Source organism: Fukomys damarensis, unplaced genomic scaffold, assembly GCF_012274545.1.
Source record: "Fukomys damarensis isolate Sample0158 unplaced genomic scaffold, DMR_v1.0_HiC HiC_scaffold_4, whole genome shotgun sequence".
Lineage (NCBI taxonomy): Eukaryota > Metazoa > Chordata > Mammalia > Rodentia > Bathyergidae > Fukomys > Fukomys damarensis.
Genome location: NW_022900916.1, coordinates 53,651,002 through 53,666,333, shown reverse-complemented (window position 1 = coordinate 53,666,333; position 15,332 = coordinate 53,651,002). Strand labels below are relative to the sequence as shown.

Here is a 15,332-nt window from a genome sequence, read left to right as displayed (position 1 = left end):
AAAATTAGCTGAAGTCAAGTTTACCATATTGCTCATTTTACTCATTCTAGATTTGTTTTAATTTAGATAATGAGAAACCAAGAACTGTTGACCTACGTAAATTTCCATTTTGTTTAGTGATTTAAATAAGCATGCCTGGCTAAATTCAGTATTATTTTGAGTAGAAAAAGTAATTTAATATGTGCCTTAACATTATTTAATATCATTTGAAATTTTAGTTACAATTTATAATTATAACATGTTTATTCAAGTACATCAATACAATTAATACTTTAATACATAGTATACATAAGCATATTCTAATTAAGAAAATTAGTGTTGGAAATATACATGAATTTATTTTTATACTATAGTGCTATCCACTAAGCATACCTCTAGTATTTCATTAATGAACCATTTATGTTCAAACTTGTCTATCTACTTGTTTCTACTTAAATTAGAGCGATGTTGGATTCAAAGTCACATCTATATCTGAAGATGAAGATGATATTACAGACATCTAAAGCTAAAGGCACATGCACCTTGAGGAGATTTTGGGAATGGGGGGGTACTTGTGTTGACTCTTAGTTGAACTCTCGCTCAATTTCAATAACCGATAATGTAAGTTTGTCTGGGCAGACTGTCACTATGATAGTGAGATCTGCTCCAAAGAGGAGAATGCACTGATAATTGTGGCTTATTATTCAGATTCTATATTTATCTGTGATGATTAACCATTGAGAGAGGCAGATCCATTTCACCATAACAAGTCATACTCAATCTTCTTAATCCTACTGGCATTTGCATGAAATTGTATTCATAAGAGAGAATTAAAGCTCAAAGTATCAAAGTCAATTTGTCTGAAGTGAGAGGTCTGAGCACATCAACTGAGAGCGCTGGCAAAAGAGCTCTATGCATCCGCTTCATTTTCCCTGTGACCAAAATATCACTTCTACTTAAAGGATATGCGCTGACTGTGGAGGGCATATTAATACAGTGCCAGCCATGGACCAAAACTTTCTCTATGATGAATAAATTTTCACTCACACTTATGAATTTATCCATAAAAGTCAGGCAAAATAATGCCAAATGATAGCCTCTGTAGTTTTTTGTTATAAAATTCTACAGGAATTTTATATAACATTCATCTTAGATTTTTATAATCTTCCGGAAATTATTGTCATGAATGTTAGCATATGTTATCCTTTATCTAATACTTAATAACAGTTTATAATTAATAATATATAATGCTCTAATAAATCCATAGTTTTTTTCCAAGGGAGTAACAATCTCTTTTTAAGCTTTTATAAGGTATTTGATAGTTGGTAAACTGCCTTCAGTTATGGATACTCTGGCCACCAGATGGAAGCTCATGTGTCAGCTATGTTACGGGTCATATTATTTATGATGAAATGATGCCTTTGGATAAATTTCACCTGATGCGGGGAAAGTATAAATACTTGTAGCCAGACACAGCTTTGGGCAACTCTCGGGACAGCCTGGTATCTTAGGCATCTTGAAGATTGCAGTGACAAAGAGATCAAAGAGATCCTGGCTCCTGCGGAGCATTAAACTCCTTAAGCCAGGGCAGCTCCCTGACTACCTACTATGAAACTTATGCTTTTGCATCTGAGATATGCTGCCTGAATTTCTAAGAGAAATTTCACCAGATGAGGAACGTCTGACACTAGGACAAATTCTGGTTCCTGTTCCATATGTTTCTAAGCACACCTGATGATGTCAAGTGTGACTAATACTTGTGTCTTGTGAATCTGAATGCTTGATAAAGCTTAGATTTAAAGCTTAACTCCTATCACTTAATGTAATACTCCCAATGATCTTTCTATGTGCATATCAGCCTTGGTTCTATTTTATGGGGAAGCAGCCTGCTGGACGTTAGGGAAGATCATATTGCTAATAAACGGTGGACTGGACTTTGAATTTAGATTTTCTAAAAAAGTGCCCATTTTCTTAATCATGTTGTCCTATTTTTTACAGTTTAAACTGACTGGAAATCTCAGTTCATTAGAACATCTGATTTAGCCAAGGACAATACTACAGTTACTGACACTGCGAATCACGTAGTATGCATTTCACAAACCAAAGCTTTGTATCATTTATGCATTTTCCAAGTGTGTGGCTTATCTTAAGGTAAATTAATATGTACTTTTGGGAGAGCCAATACAAATACCTTTTCCTAACATGTGTTAATTTACAACAGAGGTCCTGCATAAGAGAAAATGGCATCAGCACAGGAATAAAATTAAATATACTAACACAGCTTTTTAAAATACATGACATATAAAGTATGTGTATGTGTGAATGTGTAGGTATCTAAATAATAGTTTTATAATACTTCAAAGCTTTCAACAAATGTGTGGTAAGTAACTCAGAGTAGCAGTGGCTAACAACAGAAACAAGATTCCAATGCAAGTGGAAATAAGTAATTCTGTGAAGGACAACAAAATAGGTTAGATGAAGTATCATTTATTTAGATGAATTTTAAACTACGTGTGAGAATCTGTAAAGTTGAGATAAAGGTAATGAATGGATATATGGTATGAAATAGTATGTTGGATGAGGGAAATAGTAGATTTTTTCCTTTGACCTTAACACAGCGAGTTTGCAGTAAGCAGTAGAAATAAGAACAGAAATGAAAGACCTAGGTTAGACTCTAGCCAATAATGTAGGTCCACTATCGGGGATAAGAGCACCAATGAGAGATTTGGAGAAAAAAAAAAGATATCTGTTAGTATTTTAGATTCTGATGGTGAGGTGGGAGACTGGATTATCAGAGCATAAGAATGAAAACGTGACCATCAAGATGATGATACAAACATAGTATTTAAAGTAAACATATATGAAGTGTTCACGGTGTTGAATTTTTCTTAGAATATCTCACGTAGTGCTGAAAAGTACTTTATAAAGTGGAGATCCATTTTATGCATGTATGTGTGCATACACATATCTGTCTTTAAAATATTTTATTAGTATATGTTTGAAGTACATCATATATTAAAATGTGAGAGTTATTACATGTGCATGTCACTTAGTTCTTTTCACTCCTGTTCTATCCTATCCTCCTTTCCTGGATCCTTCTAGGAATTTTCTAAATGTATCGTTTTAAAAAGGCTCAGTCATTGAGGCTTTCTTTAATGTAGGCATCTTTTTAAAAGAATATATCTATTCCCTCAGCTTTATTTGGACATCGCTTTACTTTTATAGGCAAAGAAACAGAGTCAAAATATCTTCTCAAAGTCATACATCCAGAAAGCATGAGGGAGCTCTAATTCAGATAGATCTTTCTGTATGTGGGGTTTATGAGAGTGTCAACAAAGGTAATGATAGTAGAATCTAAAAGCAGTTATGAACTACCAGAAAGGTGGAATTAGGTACAATATGACAGTAAATATTTGAATGGGTAAAAAGAGAAGCTATTAAATAATTTAAAAGTGTATAGTTTTGGCAATCTCATAAACAGCTTTATAATTCTCTGAAATGGAGAGCATAGAATAAGAGCAAATTTCTGGTAGTTCATAAGATATATTCTATCTCTCTATATCTGTACATATATATCTATACATATAGACATAGAGAGATAGATATATCATGGGTTTGTATATACCGCTGTGGTATGATGCTTTTAATTCTTTTGGGAAGAAACCAAGAAGGGGAATAGCTGGGCCATGGAACCTCTAGTTTTAGTTTTTTTAAGGAATCTCCTACTAATTTCATAGTAGTTGCACCAAGCTACACTCCCACCAACAGCGGAGAAGGGTTCCTTTTCCCCAAAGTCCTGCCAAAACTTGTTATTGATTGATTTCTTGATAATAGCCATTCTTTCTGGTGTCAGATGGGATCTTTGAGGTGTGTGTGTGTGTGTGTGTGTGTGTGTGTGTGTGTGTGTGTGTTTAACACAATGGAGTGCTACTCAGCATAAAGAAGGATACACCTGAGCCACTTCTAACTAAATGGAGGCACCATGAGACCATACTCTTAAGTAAAATAAATGAGACACACATGTGTAAATGCTGTATTGTTTCTGTGATGTGAGAAACAGAAAGTGTGAATAAGGACCAAAATGTTTAATAGTTATTGTGAAATAGGAAGAAAATGTTCAAATGGGGAAGGGACCTGGGGGAAAGGGGAAAGGAAGGTAAAATAAATAAAATGAGAAGAAGGAAAAAAATAAGTTCGCATTATATCTTGAATTAATATGGATATATCTAGAATATAGTAGGCAGACATATATAGTAGGCTGATCCAGAATTAAGGACCAGAGGATTGTTGAAAATTAAAAAAAAAAAGTGTGTGAGTGTGTGTGTGTGTGTGTGTGTGTGTGAATGAATGAGATATATACTTTTAGAAATCAAATGTTTATCAGTTCAAAGTCAAGACCACAGAATAGAAAAGTACTCATGCACTGGGTCTCATTTTAGGCTTCCATCATTCACATACCTTACAACAGGCTTTGATGGAACTGTAAACAATGTGATGTTTACTAATTTCCTTGTGGGAGTATTATTGAGACTAAGCAGGGTCACAGTATCATTTATAACTACCAAATTGCTTGTCTTCCACCATCTATTTTTCCTTGTTTTGTTCTAGCCATGCAGAGTTGACACTATAGAGCCTCAGGAAATTGCTCATTTTGCTTTTGTGTGTTTTTTGTGACAGCATGCCCCCCTGAGAACTCAGAGGTCTCAGTAGGCTATGCATCAAAAGGGTATCCTGGTGAAGTGCCTGTGTCATGGTGACATTTACATGGTGTGTTCTGGATATCCAGATGGCTAAGACTTACTAGAATGAAAGTTTAGCTTTGAAATAGAAGATTTTAACAGGCACATCTTGTATCAGATACAGAAACCAGGTAAATATTGAAAAATTAAAGGATAAAGTTTAATGTTCGAGTTTGATATTTGTGTTTAAGGGTTTTTCTCAGGAGATGACAGAATAGAGGTTCCCTTGAAATCTGGTAAATTATAAACAATTATAAATTTAATTTTATTCATTTGTACTAATTCAAATTATATTGCACACAAAAAGAATGCTTTCTTTTCATAAATTATTTTAGTAATCTATTTAATGATCATAACATCTGTGAAAGCATACCTTCATTTTGAAACTTGCACATTTGATTTTCCAAAATACTACTATTGTGCTTTATGTTCATAAACAGGGAATTCATTTTCTCAAGTTCAACTCCCCATTTTCTCATCTGTTAAAAGAAGCCTCCCATAATTTACCAATATTTCCATTGCCCCTTGGGTCATCACTTCACTGAAGTTAACTCGTTCCTACTGACCTGAAATTCTGCTCATTCTCCTCACTCTCTGCACAGAAAATCAGGCCCATTCTGTCTACCCACTTGTTGGTATACTCTCTGCCATTTGGAATTCCACCCGCTGAAACAAACTCTCTTTGAATCTCCGTGATGTGGCAGATTCTCAGAAAGCCTGAATGAATGCTACACCAGAACCTTGAAATCTTGAGGTCCTCTTTTTTCTCATGGCAAACAGAGGAAATTAATAGACTGTACATATTATATAATAAGCTATTGGCAAATAACATCTGTATTACAAATAGATAGACTGAATGTCTGCATTAACATGGCAAAAGAGTGACGCTACATATCCCATATCTTAGACTAAAATTGATTTGTTTAATCTCTTTCTTCTCTCTGTCTATATATCTATATATAGATAGATAGGGATATCTGAGAATTTTTTTCTCTTGCATCCAATAAGGAAAAAAAGGAAAAGAAAAAGAAGTTATGGTTGAATGTTGGATAATATCACAGGTCTACAGCTTCTTCTCTCAGCAAACTAATGAAAGTGATCAGAATAATTTATAATCATCAGGTTGAAGTTTAACATGAGTACTGTGGGATAATAAAGGCGGAAGTTGTTCCCAGAGACTTAATCTAACCTAGAATTTTGCTACTCATAGTATGGGCTGTTTATCAACATAATTGTCTTTGACTGTCAGGTCCTCAGATTCTCCTTGCACTGCTGAACCAGAATCTGTACCTTAGCAATAACCCCAGGTAAATCATGTGAATAAAGAACACTGAGAAGCACTGATATAAAGATCATTCCTCTTCAATCATTCCCCAAAACTAGGCCATCTAATATGTATAATTGGTAAATGGATCTTAATCAATACAGTTCTTACAAACAACAGAAGCTGAGTAAAATGAGATTTATTACCAGACAGTAAGTGGTTTACCAAATAATTCAACAAGCCGTAGGAGAAATTTGTAAGCTAAGTTTTTAGAGAAACTTCTGTTCCTCAGAATCACCCTGCAAATTCTCTGATTTATAAAGCTTTACTCTGTAGCTTCTGTTACAAAATGCCTCATAAAATGAGTACTCAGTCTCTTCTTATTAGCCCTAGTTCAGAATCTCATCTTAGCTATATCACATGAAATTGTTAGAATCTAAATCATATCTAGACATCTATTGTTTCCATTTAAATCTCTTTTAATAAAAGAAAATTTGACAAGTATTAGTTTTATTCATTTGCATTATAGGAATTCCCACTAGAGCAGAGCTATTCACAATATGATCCATAAATAAAAGCAAATATTTTGAAGGGTATATGATGTGTTAAGCACAGAATGTGAAAGTAAGCACTGAGGCCATTTTGCTATACTCTTAATATTGCAGCAGCAATAGGAATCTATGGAACACAATGAAAGCAGTTCTACGGGGGAAATTCATAGCAGTGAATGCTCACACTAGGAAAACAGCAAGCCCAAATACACAACCTAATGCTGAATCTGCCATTTGCTCCTAGAAAAAGAAAAGCAAGACAAATTCAAAACTCATACAAGGGAAGAAATTACAAAGATCAGAGCAAAAATCAATGCAATGGAGACTAAGAGAAGGATAAAAAAATTGAAGAATTGAAGAGTTGTTTTTTTAAATGAATAAATCAAATCAATAAAACCTTAGCCAACCTTATCAAAAAAAAGGGAAAAATAAAGCTCAAATTCATGCAATTAGAAATGAAAAAGTGAAGTCACAACAAATCTAGGAGAAATCCAGAGTATCATCAATACCTACTTTGAGAATCTGTACTCTAATAAAATGGAAAACACAGAAGAAATGGACAGATTTCTAGATACTTATGAATTGCCAAAGTTGAATGAAGAAGATAAAAAAATTCTAAACACCCCACTTACACTCAGTGAAATTGAAAAGATAATTAAAAAATTGCAGGCTGGGTTTTTAGCTCAGTGGTTCCACTGCCTGCTTCACAAGAGCAAGGTACCATGTTTGATTCCTGGTAACACACACACACACACACACACACACACACACACTCACACACAAATTTAGCAACAAAGAAAAGCCCAGGTCCTGATAGCTTCACTGCTGAATTCTACAAAACATTTAGAGAACTATTGCCACTACTCTTTAAACTTTGCAATGAAATTGAAAGGGAAGCAATACTTCCAAATTCATTCCTGAAAGCAGGTGTTACTTTGATTCCAAAACCAGAGAAAGACCCAACCAAAAAAGAAAACTACAGGACAATCCCCCAAGTGAATATAGACGCAAAAACCTTCAATAAGATAATGGTAAAGAGAATACAGAGGGTCATCAATAAAATAATACACCCCGACCAAATCAGATTTATTCCAGGGATGCAAGGATGGTTCAACACACATAAAGCAATAAATATAACATACTATATTAACAGAGTTGAGGACAAAAACCATATGATCATACCAGTAGATGTAGAAAAGCATTTTATAAATTTTAACACTCATTCATGATAAAAACTATGCAGAAAATTGGAATAGGTGGTCTTACAGATGCTCCTGCCCGAGCCTCTCAAATACTGTGATTACAGATGTGGAACACCATGCCTGGCTTGAGCATCAGTGTTTTAAGATGCATTGTACATAAGATCCTAATGGTATAATGGACACTGTGAAATAGGAAGAAAAGGGCTAAAGGTGTAGGGGAAGTGGGAAGGGTAGGGGAAAAGAAAAAATATGAGAAAATGAAAAAATGAAAGTGTTTGTAAATAGGGATGGGAGGAGGGGGTGAAGGGAGGGCAGGGGTGTGGGGAAAAAAATGAGAAGCAAGACCTGTCATGTAAAGGTACAAGAGCCCAGTGATGAATGTAACTGTACTGTATACCTAAAATGTGCCGATAAACTTAATGAAAAAAATATTGCAGCAGCACACAGCTGCAAGCTCAATGGACACAACTGGATGAACATGATACAGGCAAGTTTTATCATCTTGTTCCATGGTGTGAGGTATGTAGTATGACCTACACGCTAAACGTGTGTAGTAGGTCCATATTTTTAGATGTGTAAGAAATGAAATAAAAACAAAAATGATAACCAACCCAGAATTTAACCCTTCACCACAAACAGCTTAAAAAGTTCTGCACTGCATCATTATTAAACATGGAGCCAGACGATTACTGAGCCACCCATTCCATGGGACCCTCACAAACTTCTCAATTCCAAGCTCCTCATGAGACTTATTACACCGTGATAACCTCTTACAACTTTCCAGAAATATAAATACTTTTTCCTTTTAAGAGTATACTTAAAATGTACCAGTAAACTTAATTAAAAATACTATTGAAACATAAAATCCATAGCAATATATTTTTAAAATTCTTGCAGAATTAGTCTATAATAAACACAGTATTGTTGTTCACCTAAAGACATTTTAATCTGTAGATACGTAAATCAATTCAGAAACATAGGTCATAGGAGGATTTTCTCCATGAGAAAAAATAATCTGAATTATTTTCATAATATTACAAACCTCTTCAATAATTCTAATGTGAAAAACAGAATTGGGGTCAGGTAGGTTATAGTATTCATTTTGTTTGTGTAAAGAAAAACTATACATATGTAGGCTGTTATGACAGGATGGTCACAAGTTAATTTTATAAAATAAATTTTCCCAAGAGCAAAAGAGGTTGTTTTGATCCTCATCAGCAAAATATAATGGTAATAGGATTTAATAACAGAATTTTATTAAAAAGTAACAAAAAAGTGAGGTAGATGCATGTTTTACACATACTACAGATATTTCTGTTGTGTCATCTTTTATACTTACAAATAAACAGACTTAATTTTAAAACTATACTTAGAAATTTAGTAATAGAGTATCACACTCATGGGAAATAGGTACATATTAATACTAATCAACTGTTTGGGTCTCCAATCCTAATATATGGCCCAGGAGGATTTTTAATTTTTTTGAGTCCCCTATTTATATCAAGATAGAAAATGGTGAATGTTGTGATAATAGTCAAACAATCAAAGTCATTCCTGAATAGCAACTCTTAGGTTGCCCTATCTTGATTAGGTAGCAAGGACTCTACGTCACAGTTTTCATAGGGTAAATTGTATTTTACTAAGAGGGGACTTCCTTTTCCCAAATAAAATTATATAATTCTTAAATTTTCATAAATTACCCTAAGTCCAGATAGACTTGTATTTTCTGAGTGAATTAAAAACAAAGACTCCCACTTTTAACTATGTTCAGATTGCACTCCTGTCTTAAACATGAAATTAAATTTCCCGTACTTTATTATTACCAATTTTAATTAAGAGTTTTAAAAATTCTCTGAATTTTCTCTGACTGGACTCAATAATTCTCATGGAAGCAAAGTGAGTGCATATTAAAATCATTCTCTTTACAAAGACAGAGGTTTTTCCCCTTGCTTTGATATTTGTACATCTCTTGGTGGAGCTGCAAGGGAAAACTGCCAAATGGTGTCACCTGCCAGCTGGAGCGATCGTGTGCTCCCTATTAAAGCTGAGGGCCACACTGCTGGTCATCAGCTGAACGTGAGGATAACAGCACGGTGCATGCTTAGTAATAGGATAAACTGCTGTAGCAGTGAGGCCTCCCTGAAAGACCCAGCACATAGATTTTTCTACCCTTTCACACAGTGAGTGCTTGCACGCAGCTGCTTGCTTATCACCCATGCTGTTCGAGGTGGCGAAATATGGTGGAAATTCACGGCATGATCCCAAAATCTATCCCAAGAGAAAACTCTACATTGCTTTATAAAGCAGGATAAAAGCTACAGGATTGACAGGATTGATTTAGGCAATTATTTTCATCAAAGGCACACTTTAACAGTAAGGTGTTTTGGCTATAAAACCTCTATTTTAGGGCTAGGGATTTAGCTCAGCAGTTTGGTGGCCTGCCTCGCAAGCGCAAAGACCTGAGTTCAATCCCCGGTACCAAAAAAACAAACAAACAAACAAACAAAAACTCAATTTTAAAAACTCGACCAAAAGAAGAAAACTAGAAAAACAACCACAGGGATATTTTATGTATTAATTATTTAAAAGGAAGATTTACCAAATATGAATTAAAAATATTATCATATAATTTTAAGGCAAATGGAAGAGAGAGAGAGAGGGAGAGAAAGACCATTTCATATCCCAAGTTAAAGGGACAGAAGTGGAAGACTTGAAAGCTTTGGGTCAGCAATGACTGAAATTCTCTCCATAGTGACCAGGACAGGGGGGTCTGTGGACATTTACTTGATTTTCTTCCTCTATTTGCTCGTACAAACTTGAGGCACAGGTATCTACACTATTAAAATTACTATTGCACCAATTAAAATGCAATAATAATTCATAAAAATGTAAGAAAAAACAGTGCACTTAAAAAATAATTGCATGTTTTTCCTGTTTGCTAATTTTAAGATGCGTCCCTGTTCTCTTCTTTTCTCTAAATTTCACTCTCACAGATGAACACTTATTACGATGACTTCAACTAAAATACAGACTAATTCTCACTTTATTTCCTCAAACAGAATTCAGCATCTTTTCCCTGAAACTGCCTCACCACACAGCTTTCCCATTCCATCTGCTTCATTGGCAATTCCCCCCTGTCCAATTCAGCCATGGGTTACCACAAATTGGTACACGAAGCATCTTTTGAAATCATCCGGTGATCTTCCTTTCCCTTTACATAACCCTGAATAATTAATTATTCTGTGTGTCTTGAGAAGATCAGGAAGATACGCTGCCATTTTTCTCTACCGTATCCTTTCCCACGCTATCTCACATTGCTCCGGAGAGGGGTGATTTTGACAAATGTACTCATTCCTCTTATCAACTAGTGAAGAGCCCACGACACAGCCTTAGATCAGCCCCATCCAGTTAGACCCCTACACCTGACTCTTATGTTTGTCCCACTACGCTGTCACCTCAGAGATAGGGGATGTGGCATGCCATGGCCTCCTTGAATTTCTTTACATCTCCTCATCTCCTCATTTTTACTCTTTCTTTTTGTCTAAATTACTCAAAAATCTGCCTAATCCCAAGAGCCTTTCATGGAATTCTGAATTTAACAAGGGAAAATGTAAAGTGCAGAATTGAGATCAACAAGTGGCAACTCCAGAATGTTAACCTTATGTTAACAGGGATCTATGTGACTCGTTAGAACTGATCCAGGAGAACGGAGGATCACCACGTATGACAAAAGGGGGAGAACTGATTTGGTTCAGGTGAAACGTACAGAGGCAAAATTCTGCTTCACACAAGAAAAAAGTGTATTATTGCTGCCCAGTATGTCAAAAATTGCCCGAAAGAGAACTGGGAAAACTGGAGCGGGGTGAACTCCCACCGGGGCGATGTCGTGTGGCCAGAAAGAGGGAGAATGGGAGGACTTCAGGGAAAGGCGCCGCTCCTGGACTCTCACCCTGCTTTATGCAGAGATGCTTAGGTAATCTCTTTCTTAAAAAAAGATTGATGGGGACATCAATATTTATCTGGTTGAATTAAATGTTGTGCTGCCTGAAGAAATGTTAAATCAGTGGCAGAATAGGAAAAATTGTCCTGGGCAGTATGAAAAGACTTTGGTATCCTTTCTTTCTCAGGTTTAGGATCTCACTGATTGCTCCATGTCTCTGATGAGGGACATTTTTCTGTTTTATACTATGATTACAAGAATTATGTGAGAAATTCACATCAAAGACTACTTGAAAATGGCAACTTTAATAATTTTAATAAATTGCTTTTCATTTAATATCCAGTAATTCTCAATAATAACTCTCCTCTTTGGAAGCCATCTTTGCTCTCTCTTAATCTAAAATCGTTTTCTCCTCGATACAAGTAGGGACCCTTGGTTATTTACTGTCTCCTGGTCCTCTTTTAACTTCTGCATGTGTAATAAAATTTACTCCACTACTGGATTTTGTATTTCTCCAAAGACTGAAGGATTTTGTTTTTTTATTTGTGTGTTTTGCATCACTATTGGATGGTATATATGCAATACACACTCAGCTGACAAACTGCATGATGCAAACGACCAAACAGGAAGAAATTATCATCATCAATGTTGTAGGTGACAGTGGTAAAGGGTATTTTATTTGTAATAGAATTGGAGAAGAGCCTGGAAATCAAATATATAGAGTTCTTGAAAACATATAGTACTTTAACACATCTTACTCAATACTCAACAACTCTAATAAATTCTTGAAATATGCTTTATTATAAGAACACAGTTTGCTGAATTCTTTCTACAGGAGAAGAAATGGAAAGCTGTATCATTGCAAAGAAGATAATTGTTTGCCTTTCCATAGCCCATTCTCAAAGGCTTCAGAAGTCTCAGGAAAGAAATTTAAAACTAGATCTTAAAATTCAACAGCTTTAGACAAATTTCTATAAACAGGAAAAATGAAAAATCATTACAACTGTATTCGAATTCCTGCAAGACTATTTGTTCAACCTAATGGAAAAGTGGTCATTGTTGGCTCCATTTCTATGTCATCACTTTTTTCACTATGTTCCTAGATAACCTTGTAATTTCAAAGTTATTTCTCTTTAGTAGAAATCTTTCTCTCTTTTAAACTGGGGTTACACAGCAGATATGCTTAAAGGAGATACGGATTTGCCATTTAAATACCTATTTGACATGTTAGGAGACATATAGGATGTCAAGCCATAAACTGAGGTATATCTTGGACATTAATAATTACTAATATAAAAAATCTCAGGTTTCAACATCAATTGTAGGTATTTGTCAAAACTGAAATAATTGAAAAGATATTTTTCAGTTAATGTTTCTCTCATTGAAAATATATCACAAGTGTCAGAGAAAATCTAATCAATATTTAATGCTTTATAAATGGAATAAATCCAATTTTTATTTCAGAGGAGAAAAGTAACATATTAAATATATGTTGATGATACTTTAAAATATATAGATTTTCATTCTGGGGAGGGAATACCTATTCAAATATTTTATTTTATTGTGTTACATATTTTATAATAACTGATAAATAAGGCTATTGTTAAAGAGCATGTTAATCCTAATATTAATAGTTAACTGTGTGCTAAGGCCTATGACCTGTTATATTACTTGTGAAAGTAATTACTGTACATTAAATGTTAACAAAGTAATACAAGTTAACATTAAAATTCATTGATATTAATAATACACATCATCATCGATTTAAAGATTGTTAAGTAGTGACCCTTATTATTTGTCCAGAAAAGCTACTCTGCGTGCTGTACTTGTACTCATATACTTGTATTATAAATTTATTGATTTAATAATATTATAGTACTATTTAAAAGGCTTTAAATTTTATGAGGCAAGGTAATTATCTCCTTATCCTTCTGTATATTTTTATATATTTACATAAGAAGGTATTTAATCCAACATGGATAGCCCGGGAGGTCATTGTCCCCGGGCTCTGTACAGGTGGTCTAGGGGAGCACAAGGCTCTACCCCATGATGTACAGTCCCTTCCCACAGTGTTGGAGGAGAAGCTGGGCCTTGTGTCCGTGCCTGCATATTCCTACAACTTCTCAGAGTCCTTTGGGCAATGACTGAGGAGATAAACCATGCAGGAAACAATGTCAAGAAAAATAATAATAATAAAAGAAAGAAAGCATTTAAGATGGAAGAGTAACCAGGATGTATCACTATGATTGGCCTTAAACTACCAAAATAGCACACACACACGCACACACACACACACACGCACACACACACACACGCACCTTTCTCTCTGAAAGAAAACAGAATTGAGAGCCAGAAAGGTTAAGCACTTAGCCCAGTTCATAGGATTGTTGCCATTGGCCTTCTAGCTGCCATCTTGGGGGTCTGTAAGAAGCTCTCAGCCCTTGACAACAGTGACCCAGCCTCAAGCTAGTGAGTCCTGAAATGCCTGTGGGAAAGATACAGGATGCTGCTGGGATAGCATGCTTTTCCAGGTGGCTCTACTGAGTACTTTCCCAAGGATCTCACACTGCCCTCCCACAGCTTGGTCTCCAAGGGCCCTTAGCTGGAACTCACTGTGATGGTGTAGGGCCAACTTTGCAGCCTTTCCAGGAGAAGTAGCCCCTCACGGCACCGCACCAGCAAGGTGGCCAGTCAACCCGTTTGTCATTCACGAGATTCCCAGATCCAAGAGGTTGGGAAGTCGCAAGGAAAGTTCCCTCATTAGGCAGAAGCGAAACGAGCAGCAGACGTCTTCACAGAAATCACTTCACAAATTCTTTCTCAGTTTTCATTCCTCCATATTTTTAAAGAAGGAATGAGTGTTAAGATCGGGGTCCAGACATCTCATGTGTGTGTGTGTGTGTGTGTGTGTGTGTGTGTGTGTGTGTGTGTTTCCTAGAGGTGCACTGCAAAATTATAAAAATAAACATCCGTAAGCAGACATGGGTATCTATTTAACCGCATACATGCAAGGTATCATTATCAGAAGTGTCTGGATTGGAAAATGCATTTTGATAGACCATTTTAACAGTACTCCCAGATCATCCTCCAACATGGCAATCATAATTTATATCCTGATCAGCAGTGTCCCATTTCATCGTATCAAAACCCAAACCCGATATTACCAAAATGTTTTGTGTGTATTTTAAAACTGAAAGTGTGATTAACCATCCCCCGTTTCACTTCGGAGTTCTCTGAATGCTACTGAGGATGAACATATTTCTATAAACCACTTGGTCTTATGCGTTTCTTTGTTTTACCATGTTGTAATAAGAGCAGGGCAGTTTCACGTTTCCCTTAGGCTGCATCAAAACTTTGCACCGAAGTTTAGTCTGTAGGTTTTTTTTTCTCGCATTGTGACCCCACTGACATCCGCAGAGGCAACACTTTCCCAATAAACACACCCCAGAGTAGTTAAGTGCCCTACAATGTTGTTTAAGTGGAAAATAGATCCAATAAAAATGCAAAGGACTCCTACCACCTTGAGAGTTTCTGGGACCATGGCCTGCTACTCAAAAGACAAATTGCTATCTGTTTTTCCCTTAACGCTAAGAAACACGCACGCTATTTGACAGCATTCTTTGAATTTTAGAGAAAGTCCATATTTTAGATATTTTT

At 35.6% G+C, this 15,332-nt stretch overlaps 1 protein-coding gene and 1 non-coding gene across 2 annotated transcripts in view; one reads left to right on the top strand and one right to left on the bottom strand.

Annotated features, from left to right (window-relative positions):
• The window catches only part of Thsd7a (thrombospondin type 1 domain containing 7A), a 601,821-nt gene that overhangs the window by 186,432 nt on the left and 400,057 nt on the right, over positions 1–15,332 (bottom strand). The window lies entirely within an intron of this gene.
• Positions 13,646–13,849, top strand: LOC117284242. The gene has a single exon (XR_004515326.1). It is a non-coding gene; the product is annotated as a small nucleolar RNA SNORA73 family (small nucleolar RNA).